General features: G+C 49.2%; 1 protein-coding gene across 4 annotated transcripts in view; it reads right to left on the bottom strand.

Moving 5' to 3' along the window:
- The window catches only part of PAK3 (p21 (RAC1) activated kinase 3), a 125,749-nt gene that overhangs the window by 60,290 nt on the left and 53,115 nt on the right, over positions 1 to 12,344 (bottom strand). Inside the window, exon 1 of one of the 4 annotated variants that reach the window (XM_077186137.1) lies at positions 11,567 to 11,696. The exons of 1 other annotated variant lie outside the window; for it this stretch is intronic. The gene's annotated coding sequence lies outside the window, so the exon portion shown is untranslated. Of the gene's footprint in view, positions 1 to 11,487; positions 11,697 to 12,344 lie in introns of those variants that run through there. 2 more of the 4 variants (XM_077186136.1, XM_054641279.2) reach the window with 2 other exon arrangements.

Consider the following 12,344-nt stretch of genomic DNA (forward strand, 5'->3'; position numbering starts at 1 on the left):
TGCAGCTTTTAAACACACACACATATGCAGAAGGACCCGTTAAGGATTGGGGAAAGCTGCTGTCACCTGTAACTCAGCAAATCACATGAAGAAACACAAATCAATGCTGCTTTGAAATTTAGCCTGGCAGGGAAAAAAAAGTCGAAACTACCATAACAAATGGCTGCTGAAAAGTCAGTCAATGGGAAGTGCTGCTTTGGCCATGGTTTTTCTCAAACATGGACAACACCTTGGAATTTGAGTCCAAACATTCTCATCTGCACTACACTGAGACCCTGCACTGAATACAACAGATGCAAAACAATACTCCAAACAAATTAGTACACACTTATTTGCTAGAATTTTTCTAGTAACAGAAAATTATAAAAGAAGATAATAAATTAATCTAATTTAGAAATCTTCCCTTCTCCATTAAAACATTGACATTGGACCAAACTACACAGAGCCTACCTGCATCAACAGTCAGTACAGATAAAACATGGATGCAAACACTGTCAGCCATGTAATCTCCATAAGGAGACTCTTGCATTTGGGGATTTAATAAATTAAGGACAAGTACAAAGTATAGAAATATTATCTTGAGTATCTAGTGGTTATTACTGGTGTCCCTTTTGACTGGAGCAGGGACTGCTCAGGCACAGCTGTCTCCACAGATGGGCACAGCCTGATCTGAGCTCTCTGCCTGCACTGAAAGCAAGCTGATGCATGTTGCTGCTCTGAGAGCTACAAAAGCATGTGAGTGCAGCACTGTGCCCATGTCAGCATGACCTGCAAGGGGTCCATCACAGTCCTGTCCTGCTGACAGCCACGGGTGTCTATCACCTCCAGCCTGGAAGACACATGCTCTAGCTCTGCCATAAAGCTGGCATGATGCTAACAGTGAAGTCTTCATGTGATTTGAGATGTTTCTCTAATAGTTCTGCCACTTTAGCACCCACCCACAGAGAGGACCTGACATCCTTTTAAGTAGTTTGTTGAGACACTACAACTCGATGACTCAACTTAGTTATTTGTCTGAATCTGCAACAGACTCAGAGCTGTTCAGTAAAATAAGCATGGGCAATTTCCCCTCAGAGCAGGTGGAAGATGGAGTCAACAACTAATACACCTGCTCTACTTTGCTCAGTTACCTGGTTTCATTTTGAATCAAACCCTGTCTGTCCTCTGCTTCAGCCTGTCTTACACATGTGCAGCCTCCCTGCCTTCACTGGTGCTCAAGCCAGACAGTCTGAAATTACATCACTGGCATCTTGCTGCAGCTTAGATGGCATCACCTCAGGTTACACAGGACTGGGAGAGACCCACCAAGTACAGCCCCTGCTGTCCAGGCAACCACGTCACCTAATCCCTTTGTAAGTGAATCAAAAATAGTTCTGAACCATACCTCACTGGGCACACCCCAGGCTAGCCATAAATGACATATTGTGGTGTAAACTGACTCGGGAAAAAGTACACAGACACATCCAAGACAAATTAGAAACTGCAACAAGCAGAGAGGCAGCTTAGTCTAATGGCCAGGGAATGAGACAGGCAGCAAAATGGTTGGGTCCTGCTGCTGGCTCCTGTTCTTCCCTGTTCCACCCAGAGTGCCATTACTCCATCCCTCAGCTTCCTCTGGGTTGAGACCAAGATAACAACATTGTCCCTCCTTCCTTCACAGATTGCTTCAAGCATTATGACAAAAAGAGGGGCACAAGGGCTAAATATTTTTATCCACTTAATCTCCCCAGCAGGTTTTCAAAGCCCATTTTAAAGCCCTCCTTTGCAATTCAGTCTGTGGATAATTTGCTACCTGCATCTCCATAAAGTTTAACCTGTCATAGCCTGACAAAGGTGTAATTTCATCCCCAGGCTCTTCTGACTTGAGACTGTGGAGCTTCTCTTTGTGGATAAAGTATCAAAGCAATAGCTCTGAGACAACAGCCCTTTGCATCTCACAACCCACATATTATTCTCCCTAAACACAGTTTAACTGGCCAGAATCAAAACTTTTTCTCTCCCCTCATGCCTCCTCCCCACCGTGCACACAAACATAGATAAAAGCAGCAGACAGAGACACAGAGAGAGGATGGTTTATCCCACAGACAGGATTACTGCATCATGATGTAATGACCTTGTTCAGGAAAGAAAAAGGTTAGTTATATATCAGCCTGAGCTGTAAAAATACCAGTTCCTTTTCAAAACGAGGTAAAATAATGTCCATTTAAAGGTATTCTTAAGAAAACATGAAACACTTGTCTTGGTGAACTGGAGAGAGAAGGAGCACAGCCCAAGTGGCCTCGGGATAACCCCTCTGCAGTCACATGTAACACACACTGAATGGAACAAGTAGCAGTGTTCCTCTGCTAAGGATGCATAGAAAGGAGTAAGTTGCTTTCTACCTGTTTGTATCTTCAGACATCCCAGAGCTCTTTCTGTACCCTACAAAGGTACATGGCAAAAAGAGCCATTTCTGTTTCACTTCAAGTGCAAAATGCTACAGAGCCAACTGTTTCAGTTGCTCCTTGTGAAGACTTTACATCTGTACTTGTTTTCTTCCACCTCAGAACAACTGGAGGGAGGAAGGCCATATGCTGCCTTCATATGAAGCAATCCCATGAAAGAATAATTGGAGTTCATTATTCTTTCTTTTTAGACAACATTTAGTGAAGCTTTGGCCATGACTAAAACTCCAAGGCTGAGATAATCACACTTGTGACTACAGGTTCCTCAAAGGGACTTATTTCTAATGAATTTTCAAATGCTTTGAAAATAATAGGTACAGTATTTACCACTGAAAACAGTAAAAGAATACTGATGCTACGGCCCCAGTGCAGCACATTTATTTCACTGCACTGCTGATATTCTGCTGAAGTGAAGTGCATGAAGTGAAATATTGCATAAAGCCAATATTTACCAACAGATACTACAGTTGTGAAAGTAATATAGTCCTTCCATGGAAAAATAGGCTTCCAACAGGAAATACAAGGCATTTGGCAAGTCTTAGCCTGCCAAGGGCAACTGCTTCATGTCCTCTTTCCAGGACAAGAAAGCCCTCCAGTTACTCCAGATTCTTCCAGTGGTGAATGCTGAGCTTGTCTGGTAAGATTTCCGAGCCCAGTGGAAATCCTAGAGCAGACACAGAAAGCTCTGAGACTGAATTGGCACCAGATGCTTTAGAAAATAAGTGATTTTCATTTTGTTACAGGAATATGAGAAGGCCAAAATGCTTTATTTGTCAGCACAGGAACAGCCACTCATCTAAGAGCATGAATATTCTGTTGAAGTTGTTATAAAATCAGACTTTTCCAAGGAAACCCTGCACTGAGTAACAGTGCCATGTGCCAACTTACAGTGCTCTCTACACGTGTATGAGACAGGAAATGTATTTTCTATAGCAGATGAACAGCAATGACAGCCTTCAGACTAGAGTATGGAATATCATTTGCATTAAATTCCAACCTCTCAAGGAGCAGCCTACAGTATCTCCCTACTAGCTCAAAGACTCCATACAAAGGCCAACTCAACATCATACATCTACTGCAGTGTATCTTCTCAATTAACTAAGGAAAAGTGTATTAGGCATACATCAAAACTGCATTGCAGCTAGAGCTGCCAATTACTTATGGCAAAAGGGAGGCTGATTCATCCGACTGTATGTGGGCCTCGGCTGGAGTTTTCCCAAAACGCAACAAGAAAAGAAGAAAACCTCAGTGAACCTCCCCCTCATTCCCACTCCTTCCTCCCCCACAAATCACAGTCAAGAGGCCTGTGCTTGCAAAAGCAGCATTTCCTGGAGGATTCTTTCTTCAAATCTCTACTTTTCTAAATTCAGACAAAACACACAACTCAAAATCCATTTGCATATGGTATATACGCATACAAGGACACCTCTCCCAAACACTGACAAGCAAAAGGCAAAGCAAAGGGTCTAAAGCACCATCAAATCCCCAGTAAGTACCCAGGGATCCCCACATCTCCCACTCCAGATCTCACAGCATTCCAAGGCCACCTGTGCAGAGTGCAGTGGTTACCTGACAACACTTGGCTTGGCACCAGCCTGCAACAGCTGAGCAGGGGCTGGGGGCCTTGTCTTTGTGCTCACAGCAGTCACAGAACAGAACATTTCTGCTAAGCACAAGCACATCCTGAATCCAGACCTTTTCACCAGCTTCCTGTGTCAGATGCATTTAACACCTAACATATCACAAGTAGCAATTCTCCATCCAACATGTCCCTCCTTCACTTTGTGTGTCTCAAATGAGCCTTGTGGCCTCAGGGATGCCAGGGCTCTTCTCTCCCTGGCACTGCTGGATGGAAATTGTTCTTATTAGTTGCCATGGACCCATTTAGGCACCTACTAGCCTAGGTTTTCAAGGTGCCCAGCCACACCAACACCACTGTTCCCCACAGTGAGTTCAGGACACAAAACTTCAATCATGTTTACTTCTAACTGCTATCTTTTATTGCTCTGACAGCACCCTACTGATGACCTTGGGTATCTGACTTCATCCTTTTGTTTCCAGTGTGTTTGACATGAGTCAACCTGGCACCCAGCCCCCCTGGAGCAGTCAGACCCTGCCTTAACACATCTCTGCTTGTTTTCCAGACCTGACTTTTAGGCATTTATTGTAGATCTTTAAAATAGTTTTCACAGAAAAGATGCTTTGAGATCCTCAGAGTGCAGAATAGTACTAGATGCATGCACCTACTGCTCACTGCCTTCTGGAACCAACATTCAAAATGCCAGTGAGCTCAGAAGGGAGCCTGAGCTGCCCCTTCTGTGGCAAGGGGGATCAGGAGTCAGACACAGCCTGCTCCATGGATCACAACACAACACCTCACCAGCACTGCAGGGCAGACCAGGGCAAGGTGTCTTCTGCCTAATGACCCCACCAACCAAAGCCATCAGTCTGATGAGAACTTGTGCTTTAGAGCCTGTTGGATTATGCAAGAGCACAACTTTTTCCTCTCCTTGCCCAAAAGCCAGTCCTATTATGGGTTGATTTTGGGATTATGTTTACCAGACTGCTTGTGGGTACATTGGCAGCTGTGTGTGATTCCTGTTTCAGTACACAACCAATTACAGTCAGGATAGATGCAGAATCACATGTGTTCAGGTATACCCATGAGGGCAGGCTCTGCCATTCTGCTGAGATCAGCAATGTAAACAACATGAAATGCAGCTCAAAAAGTACTCAAGAATCAGGTACCAGACCTCCTGTGCCATGTGTGGGCCTGGGAACTTCATCCATGTGCTGCTGTGCTCACTAAGAGGAAAGAGAGCTCACCAAACCAAGGACTTAGAACTGGAAAACTACCTTGTAACCAGGTTCTTATTGCTTCTCCTTACTACATGAAGAAGACTGGCATTCACCCTGAGTGTCCAGAGTGCTCCACAGACCATGGGAGAAGACAGGGCATGTCCTGAAGATCAGGCTGTTCAAAAGCTCTGTTTGCATTACAAGTTATGGCACAGAAGTGCCCCCTAATTAGAGATGCTTTGTGGACAATTTACTTCACAAATACACAAAGAGAGCAGAGGTTCCAGCATTTCAGTACCACAATAGATTTCAAGAACGGTCCAAGACACAACCTCTGTGTTGAACTGTCAATATAATGCAGAAAAGAATAAGACTCCACTCTCAGCTTATTCCTTCTGAAATGCTAACATTATTCATTAGTGCCCCTAAAGAGGGGGATTCTGCATTCCCCTAGTGCAAGAAGAAGTGGAGAGAGAAGAAGAATATGGAGAGAAGTTGTGGCACAGGCCGTGGGGCAGAAATTAAAGGAGAAGACTAACCCCACAGACTGCCACTCTAGGTACTTCCAAATATTACCCCACCTCTGTCTGGTCCATGCATCCTACAAAGTGCAAGGCAAGTTCCTCAAAAATAAACAAATCAGGGAGTAAATTCTGTCTGTTTTAGTCTTTTGCTAGAAACCTCCCTTCTTCCCAGCTTGAATTCTCTGGAATGAAGAAAGAGTCAGAGCACAGCACAGCTGATGTACCCCACATCTGTAGGAAATGCCACCCTGAGCTGCCTAGTCTTGCTAAAGAGATCAAACGTGGATGTAAGCAGCTCTTTTCTGGAGCAGGCATCGTTTCAGTTGTTAAAATATTCATGCACCAATAGGAGCTGTGGTATCAATGTCTGTCCCTGATACAAACAAACCTGAGCTTAAAGCCTGACAATCTGTGTTATGCAGAGTAGAATCACAATTAAAAACATTTCCCAAGCCTCCATTTCTGCAAACACACATATGACAGCTTTTCTGGTGACACATCAAGAGCAACCCAAATCCAAGTCCACAATCCTCTGCCTGTGAGGGCAGGAGACATTAAAAACAGCTTTAGCAAATGCCCAGGATTTTAATTGTGTGCCATCAGTTTTTCCCTCTCAGGTTTACCATGCACCAGCAGCCCTATGGTTCATCTGGGGAGTGGCTGGATGCACCTGATAAATATGAGCTGGCATCTGGGCACTGCAGGTTGAATCAAGACTCTCTGCAGGGAAGCGCCTAGAAAATTTCTGATCTGGAGGATTTTCTCCTTCACAATAGGGAATAGAGAAGTAGCAGTCAGAAAATGGAAAACATTAGGCCTTTCACTCCCCTCAAGAGACACAGAGAAGTACTTTCCAGTGTCCTTTCTAAATAGGGAAACTGATTTTTTGATGCCAGCAAATGGACAGAGGCTGGGGGGAGGCACAGCTGCTGCCCCTTCAACAACACTGGCTGGAGAAATGAGTCCACCCAGGTGACATGGCAAGAAATGTTTAAATGTTTTAGTACTGCCCTCTCGTCACATGCAGCGAACTGCATACACCCTGCAGAGCAACACTGAGGCTGCTAAGGTGCCAGAGCATTTTCAACACTTGAGGATTAGAAAGGAAATGAGAATGGTTTGGCTCTGGAGTCTGTGCCGTACTGCAATGTTGAAATGGCAGTTTGTTTCAGGCTTATGGGCATCTATGGCTGGACAAAAATGACACTGCAGTACCTTGAGTTGTGGCAAAGCAAAGCACATGCAGGAGCAGCAAGCTGGACCACAGCACAGAGCTGAGCGGTCCATGTGCAAGGTGTCACTTTCAGAAGTCAAAGGGTCACATCCAAATGTTTGTTTCCGTTCCCTGAGAAAGCACACTTTTGCCACCAGGACAATAAACAAACATGAAATTACCCAAAGATTTTTTGAGTATGTTTTGGATCCAAACTGCCTTAATCTGCTTCTGATGGCAGTAAGACAGTACATATGACCAGAGCAGAGCAAAGGATGTGTATCCAACCTTACCTTTGCCATTCCCCAACTCTGACCCTTACAGTGCTGTATCAGAGCACCACACCAAGCCCCAAACCCAGCACGTGGAGGCACTGAATACTCTTCCAACTGTGGAACTGGCAGCACAGACTCCAGGGCAGAGACATGCTTTGCTCTCCATCACTCAAGACTCAGTCACATCTGTCAGTACACTACTAGATAAGCAACTGACAATAAAACTAATGTTGGGAAATGAGCACACTGAATATGTACCAACACAATTTTACCCTTGAACACTTAATGCACACAGCCATAACAGTAAGCCTTTAGAGCAAAACAAAGCAACATTCAGAGCAGAGGTTTCCTAACTGAGCAGGACATGCCCCTCTTTAAGAGGGACATGATTTCCAAGTCTGCCTCTGGAAGGAATGATACAAGACAGGACATCAGAGTACCTGGAGGTGCACCTAGCCCAGTGCTCCAAGAGCCAGACTTGCAGGTAGGGCTGGTGCCATATGCTGACACAAAGATCCTCCCAACCCAGAAGCCAACAACCTGGAGCAGTTGTAGGCCTGTCTGTCCCCTGCCCAGGGCTTCCTGGGATCAAGAGCTCCAGAAAAGGGGGACATGAGACTGCATCAACAACATCACAGGCTTCCTGGATGCCTATCAGTGGGACTGCCAGGGCGGATGCCACGGTGCTTGCCCAGAGCAAGGTGCACCCAACCTGCCACATCCCACAGCACCTGAGGCAGTGAGTGCCACCTGTCTCAGAAACACAGGAAGCCAACTTATAAACAGTGCACTGTCAGAGCTAAGTTGGAGCAGTGCAACTGAACAGGCAAAATGAGAATCCTTTGGCAATCTCCAACAAAGCACACTGAAACTCTTGCTGTTCACTGCATACAAGCCACAGCTGCTGATGTTCACCTGGAAACAATCTCCAGAACTCCAAGCACTGAGACTATCCACTAGCAAACCACACAATTTTATCATATTTTTCCATTATAAAATTACTGCTAGGAGCAGGAGACAACCAGCGACAGCAGTTCTGAGAGAAGACATTCACATCAGTGTCTCTACCTGTGCTGACCCCGGCCCAGTGAAACCTACTAATTACCACTCAGCCTAATGCCATTCTTCAAGTAACAGAAAAATCAAAGCACACATAAGGGAAGATCCACAAGCTCAACTATTTGTGTCTGAAAGGTAAAAGACAAAATAGAGCTACAGGGAGAAAATGCTACCTAAATACAAAATAGCACTAGTGAATGAAAAAGTTTATTTCTGCAGGTGAAATTCATGCTCTTCTCTCTCCTTTCTACCACTGCCCTCCCCATTAAGTTCTTGGAGAAAAGCTTCAAGCACCTTTGGCATGAGCTAAGGATAGTAATGAAAGAGGAAGGTCACGGTGAGCTTCTGCCTGCCCACTGTGCAGCACAGCAAGAACAGAAATCAGTACTCAAACCAGAGAAGCACAAAGTGACAGCACTGTTAATGTCCCAAAGTCACAGGGAGTCCAACCAGAGCAGCAGCGGAAGCCAAATCTGGCAACATCTCCCCTGCGACCGGTTCTGTGCAGGCATGGCTAAAATGAAGGAGGAGCTGCAGGCAGATCTGAAAGACCTTCAGATTCCCAGCTGGTTTTGATCCCAGAACACAGGCAGCTCCAGGGACGCTTGGATCCACAGTCACAATTAACGTATTAAAAGAAAAAGAGAAGAAAGCTTCAGGCAAAGGGAACAGGAACTGAAAATGGGACTATCCCCACAAACCAGCTCTCCTCTAGGAGCAAATGCTGCCAGGCCAAGAGATGGCTAACACAAGAGCTGGATTTGCTGCGGCCAACAATGTGTTGTAGAGTTGAATGTGTCTGGAATTTTATGTACAAAATTTGCAAAGAAATAGAGGGGGTTGGAGGAAGACAACCTCTTGTGCCCAATTTTTTTTTTCTAGTCTTTATTAGTCAGCTCAAGACACACAGGACAATCTAGACTCCAACTTCCACGCGTTTTCTGAGTTTTGGTCAGATCCTTACAGAGGAATTGCCCTGTCAACAGTCTACCTGGAAAGGTAAAGTTCTCTTCCCTGTAGTCAGCAGTAAAATGCTCTCCAACTTCTGGGAAACGCTCCTACACAGTCTCACTGGGCCTGTTATCTTAGAAGGCACAAAGCCCCCATCAGTCCCTGCAAAAAGGCAGCACATTTGTGTTAAAGCCCTGAGGTGAATGAGGCCCAAGCCCAGGGCCTGTGATAACCAAAGCAGCTCACCCTGGGTATTGCCTCCTGCAGCACTACTGCCACAGCTGTTCTCAAACTGTTGCTGCTGCAAGTGGTGGCCCATGAGGCCTGAAACTTAATCCTGTAACAGGAGCTCCTGAGACTTACTTTTAGTTATCCAGAGTCACTCAGTGAAGAAATGCCATCCATGCACATCTTGGTTCAGCGTCCAACCTCCTGTGCAGCCCAGAGGCAGCTGCTTGCAGCCCCCCACCTATGAAGCCAGCCAGCCCCCAGCCCCAGCACCGTGCCTGTCACCAGCTCCTGTGCCCAATTCCACACTCAAGGAATGCAGCTCCAGCCCATGCAGCTCCATACAGCCACAAGCATCACCCTCCCTCACCAGCCCATGCTCACCGCAGAACACCGGCTCAGAGCAATCCTTCCCCTCCATGCACACGACCTGCCATGGAAACCTTCATTCTCTGGCCTCGAACGATGCACCTGTCCATGTCCCAGACCTACAACCCATTACCCCTGATCCGTAATTTACTCCACATTCTGCTCACATCGTTGGGTACCCTGTGACTGGAAGGCCGAGGCTCCTCTGCAGCCATGTGCCACACTTCCACTTCCCCCGGCACAGCGTCCTCCTCCCGGGCGGCTCCGGAGCTGTGCCCGAGCCCCTCCTCCCCGCCTGACAGCCACAGAGAAGGTGGATCCACCCGAGAGGAGCCAGGGGAGCCGGACTCATCACCGCTCTCTCCCGCTCGGGCAGGCGCCTGGCTCCGGCCCTCCCGACAGCCCGTCCTCCTCCCCTCCTCCTCGCTCCATGTCAGCCGAGAGTCGCTGAGCAAAGCCCCTGCTGATCTCCAGCCTCAGGCTCCCTGTGCAGGCATCCCCGACCGTGCCCAGCAAGACAAGAGAAAGCAGCGTCCCCTCTCGGGCAGCCCCGGCGCCGGCTCGGATCCGGGCAGGTGGGGCATCAGCGGCACGGAGCCTTGAAGGGGGTTTGCCAAACCCTGCACACAGACACCCAGGCTGCTCACTGCTGGCACACGCCGTTCCCACCTCGCAAACGAAGGAAGGGCGAGGGGAGAGGCAAAATCCAGCCCCTCAACATCCCTCGGGCCGCAGGGCCCCAAACAACCCCGCTCCTCCCAGCCTGGGCCCACCATCTCGTTCAGATGTTGCTCGCTTTGAAGCCATGGCTTCTCCTGCCTGAATTCCCTGAGCCTTCCACGTTAAACACCTCGCTGTGTTTAAAACAAGGCTCGTTTTCTGGCATCGGTGAAAACTGGATCTGCAAACTGCCTCAATGACCAGCAAGAGGGGCCACTCGTGCCGAGTGCACCCCCCCGCCGGAGGAGGGAAGCCTGGAGCGGCCAGACATCACGCTGGAGCACTTCCTCGGCTGGCTGGTGTACAAGTCTGGGACAAAGGGACAACCCAGCACAGGGACCAGCTCCAGTGTGGCATCAGGCACCACCATGCACGCACAGAGAGAGACCACCCTTCCCTGAAGGGATTTCGGGAAAAACTTGGCAGGTGCCAAGGTCAATCGGATGCGCGTTGCCAATAACGAGTATTAAAAAAAGAAAAAAAAAAAAAAAAAAAGAAAAAAAAAAAGGCGGGGTTATTTATAGCCCAGAATTTCTCACTCCTCTGCAGAAGCGCAGCCCAGAGGCGGCATTGTTGGGAGATGGGGAACACACGCACCGCGGCCGCGTTAATGGCCGGTGCCGGCGCTGACACAACTTCAGCTGCGGCTCTGCGGCTCCGGGAATCCTTCCCGCAGGACACCGGGCTCCGGCCACCGCCGACTGCCCGGCAACACACGTGTCACTGACGGCAGCGGCACCCCGGAGACGCAGAGACAGCCCCGCCACCGGCGCACCCCGGCCCTGCCCGCGGCGTCATTCTCCCATCGTCGGGAGACGGGGCGCCGCAGACGCGGCCACGGGCACCGCGCTTCGCGGCCGCAGGGCCCGGCCGGGGTTATCTGGAACCGCCCCGGCCGAGGTTACCTGGAACTGCGGTCGCTCATTGCTGCGCGGCCCGGGTTACCTGGAGCCGCGGTGTTCATTGCCGCCCGGCCGGGGTTACCTGGAGCCTCCGTCGCTCATCGCCGCCCCGCCCGTCCCCCGCCGCCGCCGAGCGCCCCCCGGGCGCGGCCCGTCCCCCCGCGCCGCCAATCGCCGCGCGCGCGCCCGCCCGCCCCGCGCGTCGCGGGGCCGCCGCAGCGGCGCTGGCGCAGCCAATGGGCGCGGCGGGCGGCCGGTGACGACACACGGGCCGGGGCTGGGGCTGGGGGCAAATCTCGTGTTTCAGGGCAGCGCGCAGGGAAAGCGCGGCGCGGGGGGGTGCCCACCCTCCCAGCCCCGAGCCCGGGAGCCCCCGCAGAGGGGTGCGCAAACCTGGGAGGCGGCACCGGCGCCGGCCGGCGGTGCAAGGGGTCCTGAAAGGCATCATCACGCTCCCTGGTCTTCGTCCGCTGGGAATAGGAAATGCACCGTGAAATTTGGGGCTCCCCCGGATGACGTCTGCGTGTGACAGCCTGGGGGCTTCTCCTGTCCGCATCCAAATGTGGGAGAAGCCCAGCGGGAGTGAGGCTGGAGCAACCAGCTCCGGCCACTCCTGCCACAAAGAGGGCACTTCCTTGCAAACCTCTCCCAACGCACCAGAAGAAAAAATCTTATTCGCGGTCTGTGATTTCCATTCTCCTTCATTCTTTTAGAATTACGCTTCCCTAGGCAACGTGTGGTCCTTCTCCTGCTCTTTCTGAATCCACGAGTTCAGCTCCTCCATGAAAGGTATCAAACGTAGAAACAGACCCAGCTTTGATGAGGATGATCTCACATTTACAATATTTCCAGGGGGAAAA

The sequence above is a fragment of the Agelaius phoeniceus genome, chromosome 14 (genome assembly GCF_051311805.1).
Source record: "Agelaius phoeniceus isolate bAgePho1 chromosome 14, bAgePho1.hap1, whole genome shotgun sequence".
NCBI classification, from domain to species: Eukaryota; Metazoa; Chordata; class Aves; order Passeriformes; family Icteridae; genus Agelaius; species Agelaius phoeniceus.